This window comes from Leuciscus leuciscus, assembly GCF_965113295.1.
Source record: "Leuciscus leuciscus genome assembly, chromosome: 13".
NCBI lineage: Eukaryota > Metazoa > Chordata > Actinopteri > Cypriniformes > Leuciscidae > Leuciscus > Leuciscus leuciscus.
The window spans coordinates 34,162,343-34,176,111 of NC_138737.1; positions in this window are offsets into that span (position 1 = coordinate 34,162,343).

The following is a 13,769-nucleotide window of genomic DNA, read 5'->3' on the forward strand; positions in this document are numbered from 1 at the left end:
TTGGTTTTTTATTTTTCCAATAGAAGTGAGTGGTGAGGGAATCTAGTTTTTTTAACCAATAGTCTGTCGGGGTAATCGGAATCATTGAAAATAGGTAATTGATCTGGGGGAGTATCTTCATTTTGATTGTTGCGATACGGCCTATGAGTGTGAGTGGGAGCTTGTTCCATCGTTTATAATCATCTTCTATTTTCTTGAGGAGTGAGGCATAGTTGAGATTGTAAAGCTCTGACAGCCTGGGGGAAATTGATATACCTAAGTACTTGATGTTACCCGTGTTGAGGGGAAGGGAGGGGTCATGAGCTGCAGAGTGAACATTGAATGCTTCGTTGAGGGATTGTCATGGAGTTCGTAAGTATAATAGTAAATCATCTGCATATAGACTAATTTTGTTTTGAGAGTTGTTGACTTGGATTCCTTTAATTTTGTTGTTTTGGCGTATTGCTGCTGCAAGTGGTTCGATGAATATGGCAAAAAGGGATGGAGAGAGTGGGCATCCCTGTCTGGTTCCTTGGTGCAGAGTGAAGCTTGGTGAAGTGATCCCATTTGTGACGACTGCGGCCCTTGGAGAAGTGTATAGTGTTGTTATCCATTGGATGAACGACTCTCCAAAACCAAATTTACGGAGGGTGGTGAATAAGAATGTCCAGTTGACCTTGTCGAATGCTTTTTCTGCGTCTAGTGATGCAACTATAGTTTTTTGTGGCTGTCCTTGTGCAATGCTGATGAGATTGAAAAGTCTGCGAATATTGTCTTTTGCGATTCTGTTTTTGATGAAGCCTGTCTGGTCTGGGTGAATTAGTGAATGCATAACTGTTTCAATCCTGGTTGCTAGAGTCTTTGTGATCATTTTCAGATCAGTGTTGATTAATGATAATGGGCGGTAACTAGAGGGGTGTGTTGGGTCCCTGTTGGGTTTCAGAAAAACAGTAATGAGCGCTGTGTTCATATGTGTGGGAATGGTACATGTGGTTTGGATTTCTGTGAGTAATTTGTTGAAAGTTGGTGATAAGATGTCCCAAAAGTGTTTGTAGAATTCTGCCGGTAGTCCGTCGGGTCCAGGTGATTTATTGTTTTGCATGCTTTGTAAGGCTTTGATAAGTTCTTCAGGGGTGATGCTGGGTTGTTCTAAAACGTTTGCTTGTTCTGTGGTTAATGAAGGAAGGTCCAGATTGTTAAGAAAGGAGTCAATTTCAGATTGTAGAGGTTGGGTGCCAGTAGTGTACAAAGAGCTGTAGAAATGGCGAAAAGAGTTATTGATTTCTTGAGGGTCCTGCGTAGTTTTACCTGAAGTGTCCAGAATTGATGGGATGAGTGATTTGTCTTTTTTGAGTGATTTGTCTTACTTCTTCAGATGGGGCGGTAGACTGTGGATTGCTAAGCAGTTTTATTTTCTGCTCAAGGGTGTTTTCCAATTGTTGTTGCTGTTTTTTCTTGTGTGATGAATATGATATAATTATGCCTCTCATGACTGCTTTGCCCGATTCCCAAAGTGTTGATGGTGAGATTTCTGGAGAGTCGTTCATCTCCAGAAAGGATGCCCACTCTCTTTTTATAACAGTGGTAAAATTAGGGTCCTCTAGGAGAGAAGTGTTGAAGTGCCATCTTGTAGAGGTTTTCTTCTGTGCTGGGATGTTTAATGTTAAAGATACAGGAGCTTGATCACTGATAATAATTGAATGGATAGTATTTTCTGATATCTGTTGAATTAATGAGTTGCTAACCAGAAAAAAATCTATTCTAGAGGAAGAACGGTGGGCTGAAGAGGCATAGGAATATTCTCTTAAAGGGTTAGTTCACCCAAAAATGAAAATTCTGTCAGTAATTACTCACCCTCATGTTGTTCCAACCGCGTAAGACCTTCGTTGATCTTCGGAACACAAATTAAGATATTTTTTTGATGAAATCTGAGAGCTGATCACTTCTCCTTAGGCTGCTAGGTGGCCCAAACTTGCTGGCCCAGAAAAGTTATTAAAGAGATCGTTAATATAGTCCAAGTGACTACAGTGGCTCAATCTTAGGTATATCAAGCGACGAGAATACTTTTTGTACGCAAAAACAAACAAAAATAACGACTTTATTCCACTATTCATTTCCTTCTCTCTGGGCCTCTAGTTGTGCGTCACACACATGACCAGTGTCGGCCAATAGTGAGCCTACGTGGTGACGTGTAACACAGACGCGCTGCGCAAAAACACTACGAGGCCCAGAGAGAAGAAAATGAATAGTGGAATAAAGTCGTTATTTTTGTTTGTTTTTGCGCACAAAAAGTATTCTCGTCGCTTGATATACTTAAGATTGAGCCACTGTAGTCACTTGGACTATATTAACGATCTCTTTAATAACTTTTCTGGGCCAGCAAGTTTGGGCCACCTAGCAGCCTAAGGAGAAGTGATCAGCTCTCAGATTTCATCAAAAATATCTTAATTTATGTTCCGAAGATGAACGAAGGTCTTACGCGGTTGGAACAACATGAGGGTGAGTAATTACTGACAGAATTTTCATTTTTGGGTGAACTAACCCTTTAAGAGAATATTCCTATGCCTCTTCAGCCCACCGTTCTTCCTCTAGAATAGATTTTTTTTCTGGTTAGCAACACATTAATTCAACAGATATCAGAAAATACTATCCATTCAATTATTATCAGTGATCAAGCTCCTGTATCTTTAACATTAAACATCCCAGCACAGAAGAAAACCTCTACAAGATGGCACTTCAACACTTCTCTCCTAGAGGACCCTAATTTTACCACTGTTATAAAAAGAGAGTGGGCATCCTTTCTGGAGATGAACGACTCTCCAGAAATCTCACCATCAACACTTTGGGAATCGGGCAAAGCAGTCATGAGAGGCATAATTATATCATATTCATCACACAAGAAAAAACAGCAACAACAATTGGAAAACACCCTTGAGCAGAAAATAAAACTGCTTAGCAATCCACAGTCTACCGCCCCATCTGAAGAAGTAAGACAAATCACTCAAAAAAGACAAATCACTCATCCCATCAATTCTGGACACTTCAGGTAAAACTATGCAGGACCCTCAAGAAATCAATAACTCTTTTCGCCATTTCTACAGCTCTTTGTACACTACTGGCACCCAACCTCTACAATCTGAAATTGACTCCTTTCTTAACAATCTGGACCTTCCTTCATTAACCACAGAACAAGCAAACGTTTTAGAACAACCCAGCATCACCCCTGAAGAACTTATCAAAGCCTTACAAAGCATGCAAAACAATAAATCACCTGGACCCGACGGACTACCGGCAGAATTCTACAAACACTTTTGGGACATCTTATCACCAACTTTCAACAAATTACTCACAGAAATCCAAACCACATGTACCATTCCCACACATATGAACACAGCGCTCATTACTGTTTTTCTGAAACCCAACAGGGACCCAACACACCCCTCTAGTTACCGCCCATTATCATTAATCAACACTGATCTGAAAATGATCACAAAGACTCTAGCAACCAGGATTGAAACAGTTATGCATTCACTAATTCACCCAGACCAGACAGGCTTCATCAAAAACAGAATCGCAAAAGACAATATTCGCAGACTTTTCAATCTCATCAGCATTGCACAAGGACAGCCACAAAAAACTATAGTTGCATCACTAGACGCAGAAAAAGCATTTGACAAGGTCAACTGGACATTCTTATTCACCACCCTCCGTAAATTTGGTTTTGGAGAGTCGTTCATCCAATGGATAACAACACTATACACTTCTCCAAGGGCTGCAGTCGTCACAAATGGGATCACTTCACCAAGCTTCACTCTGCACCAAGGAACCAGACAGGGATGCCCACTCTCTCCATCCCTTTTTGCCATATTCATCGAACCACTTGCAGCAGCAATACGCCAAAACAACAAAATTAAAGGAATCCAAGTCAACAACTCTCAAAACAAAATTAGTCTATATGCAGATGATTTACTATTATACTTACGAACTCCATCACAATCACTCAACGAAGCATTCAATGTCATCAACAAATTCTCAAAAGTCTCTCACTACACAATCAACTGGAACAAATCAACTATACTTCTGCTTTTAGGAGACGATGTGGACTCTGCAGCTCATGACCCCTCCCTTCCCCTCAACACGGGTAACATCAAGTACTTAGGTATATCAATTTCCCCCAGGCTGTCAGAGCTTTACAATCTCAACTATGCCTCACTCCTCAAGAAAATAGAAGATGATTATAAACGATGGAACAAGCTCCCACTCACACTCATAGGCCGTATCGCAACAATCAAAATGAAGATACTCCCCCAGATCAATTACCTATTTTCAATGATTCCGATTACCCCGACAGACTATTGGTTAAAAAAACTAGATTCCCTCACCACTCACTTCTATTGGAAAAATAAAAAACCAAGGATAGCACTTACAACACTCCAAAACACAAAACACTTAGGCGGACTTGAAGCACCAAATGTCATGCACTACTACCTGGCAAACCAATTACAGTACCTATATAAATGGACTCAACAACAGACACATTCCAACCCATGGCTTGACCTTGAGCAATACTTGTGCTCCCCCAACTCAATTGCAGACCTCCCCTTTCTACCACAGTCAATCAAAAAACTGGACTTCTATCATAACATTACAATTGCAACAACTCTGGCAGCCTGGTGGAAAACCAACAAAATCACCAAATCACCCCTAGCACCATGTAGGTATACCCCCATCTGGCACAACCCTGACCTCCGTCTTCACAATGAACCGATCCACTTCCCCAAATGGCAACAAAATGGCATCACCCACATTCACCACGTATTTGAAAATCATAAATATATGTCATTTACCTCAATTGTCCAGAAATTCGGGATCGGGAGAAACCAATTTCTCCACTACCAACAGCTTAAATCCTTAATTCAAAGCAAAATAACTTTAACTAACACCCTACAGCCTTCTAAAATCAGTGAACAGTTATTGGAAATAGCAAACCACCCAAGAAAACTTATATCCAAACTCTACAGCTTTATTGCTTCATCTAACCCCACAATAACCCTGCCCAAGGGGAAGTGGGAAAGCGACCTCATGCTATCTCCCGACCCGGATTTCTGGACACAGATCTGCAGGAATACCTTTACTATGACCACCAACACCAATTTACAACTCATACAATATAAAACCATCCACCGAACTCACATCACTCAGAGCAAACTATTTAAAATGGGATTATCTGACACAGACACCTGCTCACAGTGCACCTCTGGGAGCACAGACACCTATCTCCACGCCACTTGGCTTTGCCAGCCTGTTCACTCTCTCTGGATCACATTTACCAACACACTATCTTCGATCCTGGACTGCGGAGTCCCATTGTCTCCTGCACTCTGTCTCCTAGGAGATACTTCAGAAACAAAAAGAAGAAGTGATAGGTCTAACATATTTGTAACACGGAGTCGACTTTGCAGCCTTGGCTAAATGAAGTTTACACGAGACTAGACAATGATCTGAGATGTCATCGCTCTGCTGCAGAATTTCAACGGCATCAACATTGATTCCATGTGATAATATTAGATCTAGAGTATGATTACGAGAATGAGTAGGTCCTGACACATGTTGTCTAACTCCAATAGAGTTCAGAATGTCTTTAAATGCCAATCCCAATGCATCTTTTTCGTTATCTACATGTATATTAAAATCACCAACAATTAGTACTTTATCTGCAGCCAATACTAACTCTGATAGAAAATCAGCAAATTCTTTGATAAAGTCTTTATGGTGCCCTGGTGGCCTGTATACAGTAGCCAGCACAAATGTTAAACGTGATTTATCATTTACACTAGAAAGTGTTACATTTAGCAACAACACTTCAAAAGAATTATATTTAAAACAAGACTTCTCAGTAATTCTGAAGATATTACTAGATATTACCCCCTCCCCCTACCCCTACCCCTACATATCATGGGTACCTATCTTAGGTACAAATAGCACATCTTACATACTATCTACATTCAATCATGCAAACACTTAAACTGATAACATGGAATGTACGTGGCTTTCATACCACCCCTAAGAAAATTAAAGTAATCAACCACCTCGTTAAATTAAGGGCAGATATTTGCTTCTTATAAGAAACACACTTAACAGATACAGAACTACAACATCTCCATTTCAAACAATTCGACAAAATATTCTCATCTACATTTAATAGCAAGCAAAGAGGCGTTTCTATCTTGATAAACAAAAACATAGGCTTCACTCTTAATTCCTCAATTTCAGATCCAGAAGGAAGATTTATTATCATCAATATATCAATCAATCACTTAACTTTTACACTAGCAAACATTTACGCTCCAAACAATGATGACCCACTTTTCTTTCATAATCTCTTCTCTCTGTTGTACAATTCCACAAATCTCATAGTAGCCGGAGATTTCAATACTGTTCTCAACCCATCATTTGACCATACACACAACCACAGTAACACACGAACTTGTCACTCATCAGAAGTAATTAAACAATACATGACGGATTATGGCCTTGGCGATAGCTGGAGAGCAAGGAACCCACTGTTAAAGGGTTAGTTCACCCAAAAATGAAAATTCTGTCAGTAATTACTCACCCTCATGTTGTTCCAACCGCGTAAGACCTTCGTTCATCTTCGGAACATAAATTAAGATATTTTTGATGAAATCTGAGAGCTGATCACTTCTCCTTAGGCTGCTAGGTGGCCCAAACTTGCTGGCCCAGAAAAGTTATTAAAGAGATCGTTAATATAGTCCAAGTGACTACAGTGGCTCAATCTTAAGTATATCAAGCGACGAGAATACTTTTTGTGCGCAAAAACAAACAAAAATATTTACTTTATTCCCCTATTCATTTCCTTCTCTCTGGGCCTCTAGTTGGTTCACGTAGTGTTTTTGCGCTGCGCGTCACACACATGACCAGCGTCGGCCAATAGTGAGCCTACGTGGTGACGTGTAACACAGACGCGCTGCGCAAAAACACTACGAGGCCCAGAGAGAAGGAAATGAATAGTGGAATAAAGTCGTTATTTTTGTTTGTTTTTGCGCACAAAAAGTATTCTCGTCGCTTGATATACTTAAGATTGAGCCACTGTAGTCACTTGGACTATATTAACGATCTCTTTAATAACTTTTCTGGGCCAGCAAGTTTGGGCCACCTAGCAGCCTAAGGAGAAGTGATCAGCTCTCAGATTTCATCAAAAAATATCTTAATTTGTGTTCCGAAGATCAACGAAGGTCTTACGCGGTTGGAACAACATGAGGGCGAGTAATTACTGACAGAATTTTCATTTTTGGGTGAACTAACCCTTTAACAGTGGGTTCCTTGCTCTCCAGCTATCGCCAAGGCCATAATCCGTCATGTATTGTTTAATTACTTCTGATGAGTGACAAGTTCGTGTGTTACTGTGGTTGTGTGTACGGTCAAATGATGGGTTGAGAACAGTATTGAAATATCCGGCTACTATGAGATTTGTGGAATTGTACAACAGAGAGAAGAGATTATGAAAGAAAAGTGGGTCATCATTGTTTGGAGCGTAAATGTTTGCTAGTGTAAAAGTTAAGTGATTGATTGATATATTGATGATAATAAATCTTCCTTCTGGATCTGAAATTGAGGAATTAAGAGTGAAGCCTATGTTTTTGTTTATCAAGATAGAAACGCCTCTTTGCTTGCTATTAAATGTAGATGAGAATATTTTGTCGAATTGTTTGAAATGGAGATGTTGTAGTTCTGTATCTGTTAAGTGTGTTTCTTGTAAGAAGCAAATATCTGCCCTTAATTTAACGAGGTGGTTGATTACTTTAATTTTCTTAGGGGTGGTATGAAAGCCACGTACATTCCATGTTATCAGTTTAAGTGTTTGCATGATTGAATGTAGATAGTATGTAAGATGTGCTATTTGTACCTAAGATAGGTACCCATGATATGTAGGGGTAGGGGGAGGGGGGTTCCCAGGCTGGCTAGCTGGCTCGTTCAAACAGACACAAAACATAGATGGACAGGACACAAATATAAACGCTGATGTACTCGTTACATCATAAGAAGAATGGCATCTACGCTAATTTTTGTGTTTTTGTTTATCACGAGGTTTTATCGCAGTCTGCCGTATCCAGGCTGTATCCAGATCTGATGAAGGACCAGCGCCTGGATGCGACGACAACGCAGTCCTGAAGTGTCAACTAGTCTCTCCTCTTCCGCCGGATCTAGGCCGTATCCAGATCAGATGGTGGATCTGCACCTGGACCTAACCATGACGCATCCCTGAAGTGCCAGCCTCATCAGCATTTTGGTTCCTTGCCACTGTTGCCTTGGCTTTTGGCTTGCTTAGTTGTAGCAATATATTGTTCAATATATTGTTGTTGTTTTTGTACTGTTTTTCTAGGGGTTTCTTATATTCCTATAAATAGGAACATTGTGTGTACATTTAAGATAGGCCACTTAATTTATTATTGCAATATTCAAGTATGATACTAAATCCCACAGAAAAAAGGGCTTCTATTTGTGATGCACTGTCTTTGCATTTGAGCATTGCACATTTTAAACAGGACACACATTAGCCGAATAAATTTTAGCCAATACAAACATATTTATAGAAAACAGTTGACAATGAATAGACAGGAGTCCAATAATAGCAAACCGAATCACTTATTCTAAAAAGAATATCAAGTAGCCTGTAAGTAAGACGAATCCGACATATAATGAGGGCTGTGTTAACAGTAAAACGTCCGTCATTTAACAAATTTTTAAATCACGGATGGATAATACAAAATGCTTTCTGACATTTTGACAGAAAAAAACACAAGCAAGAACAAAATGTAAACTTAGCCCATCAATTTTCATTTTTACAATTATCTTCTCTCTCTGTGTGCGCACGTGTTTGTGAGAGAGAGCTCGCGCTTATCAGTAATCCACAAACCACAGCACTTTCATAATCACTAAGCCATAGCGATTTTTCATTTTTATTTTTATTTATTGTTCAGCATTACTTGAGCATTTTATAATTTTCATGGCTGAATGATGTCTTCCTCTTGAGTGACCATGGATGACGGAGTATTTTAACATAATCCATGGGATCCGTGTGATCATCGAATCCATAGGATTAAGTTAACAAAATACAATATTTAAACTTTCCACATCCACCCCAGGCCATTTACCTTCAGGAGTTATTACCGTGACTAACTGTACTGTCCTCGCTAATGAAATCAGTCAGACGGCTGGCCGCTAGTGATGGGCGATACTGCAAATTTCGGTATCGATCCGATACCAAGTAAATACAGGGCCAGTATCGCTGATATCGATACCGATACCGATACTTTTTTATTTTAAAAGCATGCACTTGAACTTGTATGCACTTTTCTGTGCTAGAGCAGTGTGTCATGGTTTATGAGGTGAATATACGTTTTCATGACTACTAGGCCTAAATATTTTGTGATTTGTGCTCTCAACTCGCCTGCAATAAGTCAGTGACTTTTACAAAACTACCCTAATTATAGTACTAGCCTACTAGTACTAGCCTACTGTTCAAAAGTTTGGGGTCTGTAAGATTAATTCTCTTCTGCATTTATTTGATCAAAAATACAGTAAAAACTGTAATATTATAATTTAACATAGGCTATCTGTTTTCTATGCCATAGTAAACTGTAATTTATTCATGTGATCAAAGCTGATTTTTTTTGGCATCATTACTCCAGTCATGATGATAATTCATTTTAAATATCTCAGATGTAAAGTTATTCGCTGTCAAAGTGACGCCAAAATGAATGGGAGTCAATGGAATGCTAACAGCAGGTGATGGTCTGCTAATCAATGGCGGCGCCGGGGAAGCTTCAGTTTCTGGCTGAAAGATTACCCCCTTGGCAATTACCAAACCGGTTCCGCCTTTATCACACTAATGTACATATTTTGCTACAGCAAATAAATAATATTAATTATGAAGGCTACATTCAAATAAATTGATAGTATAAAATTTTCTTCAAAACTATATCTAAATTTTTAATGCGTGTAGGATTAATGCTATTTAAAGGGATACTCCACTTTTTCTGGAAATATGCTTATTTTACTCCCCCAGAGTAAAACAGTTGAGTTTTACCGTTTTCGAATCCATTCAGCCGATCTCCGGGTCTGGCGGTACCTCTTTTAGCATAGCTTAGCATAGATCATTGAATCGGACAAGACCATTAGCATCTCTCTCAAAAAAATGACCAAAGAGTTTCTATATTTTTCCTATTTAAAACTTGACTCTTCTGTAGTTACCTTGTGTACTAAGACCGACGAAAAATGAAAAGTTGCGATTTTCTAGGCTGATATGGCTAGGAACTATACTCTCATTCCTGCGTAATAATCAAGAAACTTTGCTGCCGTACCATGGGTCCAGCAGGCGTAATGATATGATGCAGCGCCTGAAAATAGCTGGGGACTGTTGAATGAATGAATGCTGGGTAGGTGCCTGTAACGATGTTAAATAGGCTAGGCTATTTAATTAATCTTAGACAGTGCACACAGGAGGAGAATGACAGTCAACTATGAATATTATGCAAGCATTTTTGTAAATAGTAAAACGATTGACCATGAAAAATAACTAAATAAATGGTCGTACTGTGGTGAAATAATGGCGTATGTTTAACAGCCGATGCTTTCTCAGATCGGCTTGGGTTGGATTAAAACTTCATATTCCGATGAGTTTGGAAATTCTGTACACAGTAAAAATAACAATAACCCTTTTCATGTATATGAAAATGTCCAAATTTTCTTGCGGACACTCATTTTAGATGGCGTTTAGTCAAAGAATGAAAAGTAAATTCTATATCAGTACTCAATTCAAACGTGTAGAAATTAAAGCGTAAATATCAACGTTATAAAATTAAAGGGCCCCTATTATGGATTTTTGTAAATGACCTTTCATGTAGAGTGTAACATAGCTCTAATGAAAACATCCTGCAAAGTTTTAAATCTGAAAGTGCACCATATAGCCTATAAAGTTATTGTCTTTCAAAAGTAAGAGTCGACTCTTGAGTCAATGAAATGAATTGTTTTTCAAACGAGTCATAAGCCGTTTCATTGTGGCGTCTAGACGAAACATTAGCATATCGCCCGTCCACTTATTGCGCGCGCAGACACCAGGGAAAACTTGAACCTCAAACCGGCAGCTGATTCTGTGGACACTGGAGAGCATCAGTCGAGAAGACGGCGCTGTGCTCTATAATGTGAAGGCAAAGCCAGTTTTTTTTTTCTGGCCAGGGAGGAGCATGTGAAGAATCAGAGGTTCATTCATAAATTCATCTTTACCACAATATCACAGCAGTATAATCCTAAACATTTGCTTTGTTGTTGTTTGTATGGTAGTATGGTAAATAAACAACATTGCACATTGTAGACTATAGCCTACATAAGTAATATTGCACATGTTGGTCAACAGTGCTTTTGTTCTGTAGACATGGATGAGGGGCTGACGTTGAAGTCTGGCCCTCTTCAGGAGTCTGATGAAATGTAGCCTCTGCTAAGATCTTTTCACCGTTACTACAGTGTTTTTAGCCCAGATAAGGTTCTCTGAAATGTGAAGGCCACCCACATGGTCCGCTCCACCTCAGAGTCCGCTCCACCTCAGTGCCACCCCGTCATCCACTGATCTGTTCAAGCCGTAGGCAAACTGAAGAGGGTCCACTGTGTCTGGAACCACAGAGTTTATGTGTTGTAGGACCAGCTTCTTCAGTTAGTTCATCACCTGTGATCCAAGATACCTACTGGACAACCTCAAGTCAAGTCAAGTCACATTTATATAGCGCTTTTGTTTCAAAGCAGCTTTACAGAGATAACAGCAAAATAATGCAAAAAAAAAGTTTGCTTCCAAATGAAAATAGCGTCACAGTCCAGCTTTAGTAAGTTCAGTGATGTTTCATTTTTGTTTTAAAAAAGTTATTAATTGAGTTCATTTATTTATATATATAGCAGTTAGCAGATCGATATTATTGTTGAAAATTAAGTTAAATGTTAAATTTAATGTCCCCAACTAAGCAAGCTTCAACAGCTTCTACGCCAGATTCGACCAACATAACAGAGACACCCCCTTAAAGACCCAGCAAAAGAAAAACAGAAAATCACTCACTGCTCTGGATTGAATTAACTTTAGCTTTAATAATAACACATTTCTTACTTGAATGCTGCTGTTAATGCTCTAGTGAGGAGATAAAGATGGACAAATGCTAGAATCTGCTATTCTGATTCTGATGCTTATGATTTATGGGAATAAAAAAAAAAAGAGTGGGTGGATTTTTAACATTATTGGGTGGTTGTGTACACACACTGCCAACACACATTCATGTTCAAACACCATGAAAAAGTGAATTTTGCATAATAGGTCCTCTTTAAAATTTTAAGAACAATCAACTTAGCTATACAAGTCATTTAAACTTAAATTACTTTAAACTGACTTTAAGAAATTAGTTGAATCTTGTACAACTTGAAAATTGAAAAGAAAGTTTGTTTTGATGAAATAATGTGTTGAATTTATTGATTATTCAGTGAGGTAGTGTTGACTTGCAGTGTCCAAACAAGAGACAGCAAGCTTTAAAGTTGAGAGATGGAACACAAACTATAAAGCACACATTAGCTACTTCATTATAAAATGCATTTTTATTTGCAATAATTATATTAACAGCAATATTAAGAAACTCCTGTTGTAAGAACAGCTAATGAGCTGAAGGACATCATGCTCCATTGTCAAGTAACATTACGATAATAAAGTAATTTCCCTTCACCAAGTGCGTTCAAAGCGGCTAAATGACACACAAGTCCCCACTTCAAAGGCTCTGCCCTTTGGAATGAGTGGGTCATTGATACTCATTTCCGATTGGAATTTGCCCTGACATAAAATGTTAAACTGTAAATGCTACTACAGTACTATAAATACACTGTTTTTAATCCTCCATTTTTCAGTGCAGTTATACGACACTGATGCAGCACTAGTACCAACACAAGGATTAAGTAAATGTATCAAGGGAGTGAACTCAATAAAAATGAAGTTAAGACAAAATGCAACAGAATTATTCGATCATTTTAATCAAGTAAATTGAAAAGCAATAAAAATCACGCTGAATGAATGCCATTTGTCTGAAGTCTGAATCAGAAAGAGTTCATTGCAACATGATCAAATCACTTTTTTATGAATGCATTTAATTTCGCTTAGACTTACGCAATATAATCATTGTCTCAAACATAAATACAGTCAACATTTGAAGTGGACCAAAAAAGTGAATCAAAGTTGTCCTAAGACAAGAACAGGTAGTGTTCAAAATTCATGTATAACTTTGATGAAAGGTTTTGATCCACTTCACATTTGACTACTGTGTATTAAGTCCATTGTAAGTGTATTGTTTTAGTTATTTCAATAGAGCATCTTTCCTCTTCTTTTCAGAGAGACATCAAAGTAGCACAATTAAAATAATGCAATTTTTCATACATGCAGTTTGAACAAAAAACCCTGTTATTCGCCAAATGAAGATGCAGCCTATTGTCTAGGTTTGTTAAACTCGATGCAGCCTGCGACTGGGTATTTTTTCATAGCATTATTAGCAGAATGATTCTGAATTCAAACCAACAAGCACCATTGTGTCTCTAGAGACTGTCTAAAAGGTGTTACTTAAGTTACAATAAAGTTACTTAAGATAAAAGCATCTGCTGAATGACAAACTAAGAAAATTCCTCACTTATTTTCTTTGAAACATTATGGGATATTAATCATCAGGCTTCAGTCATCATGTTGATTGCACACA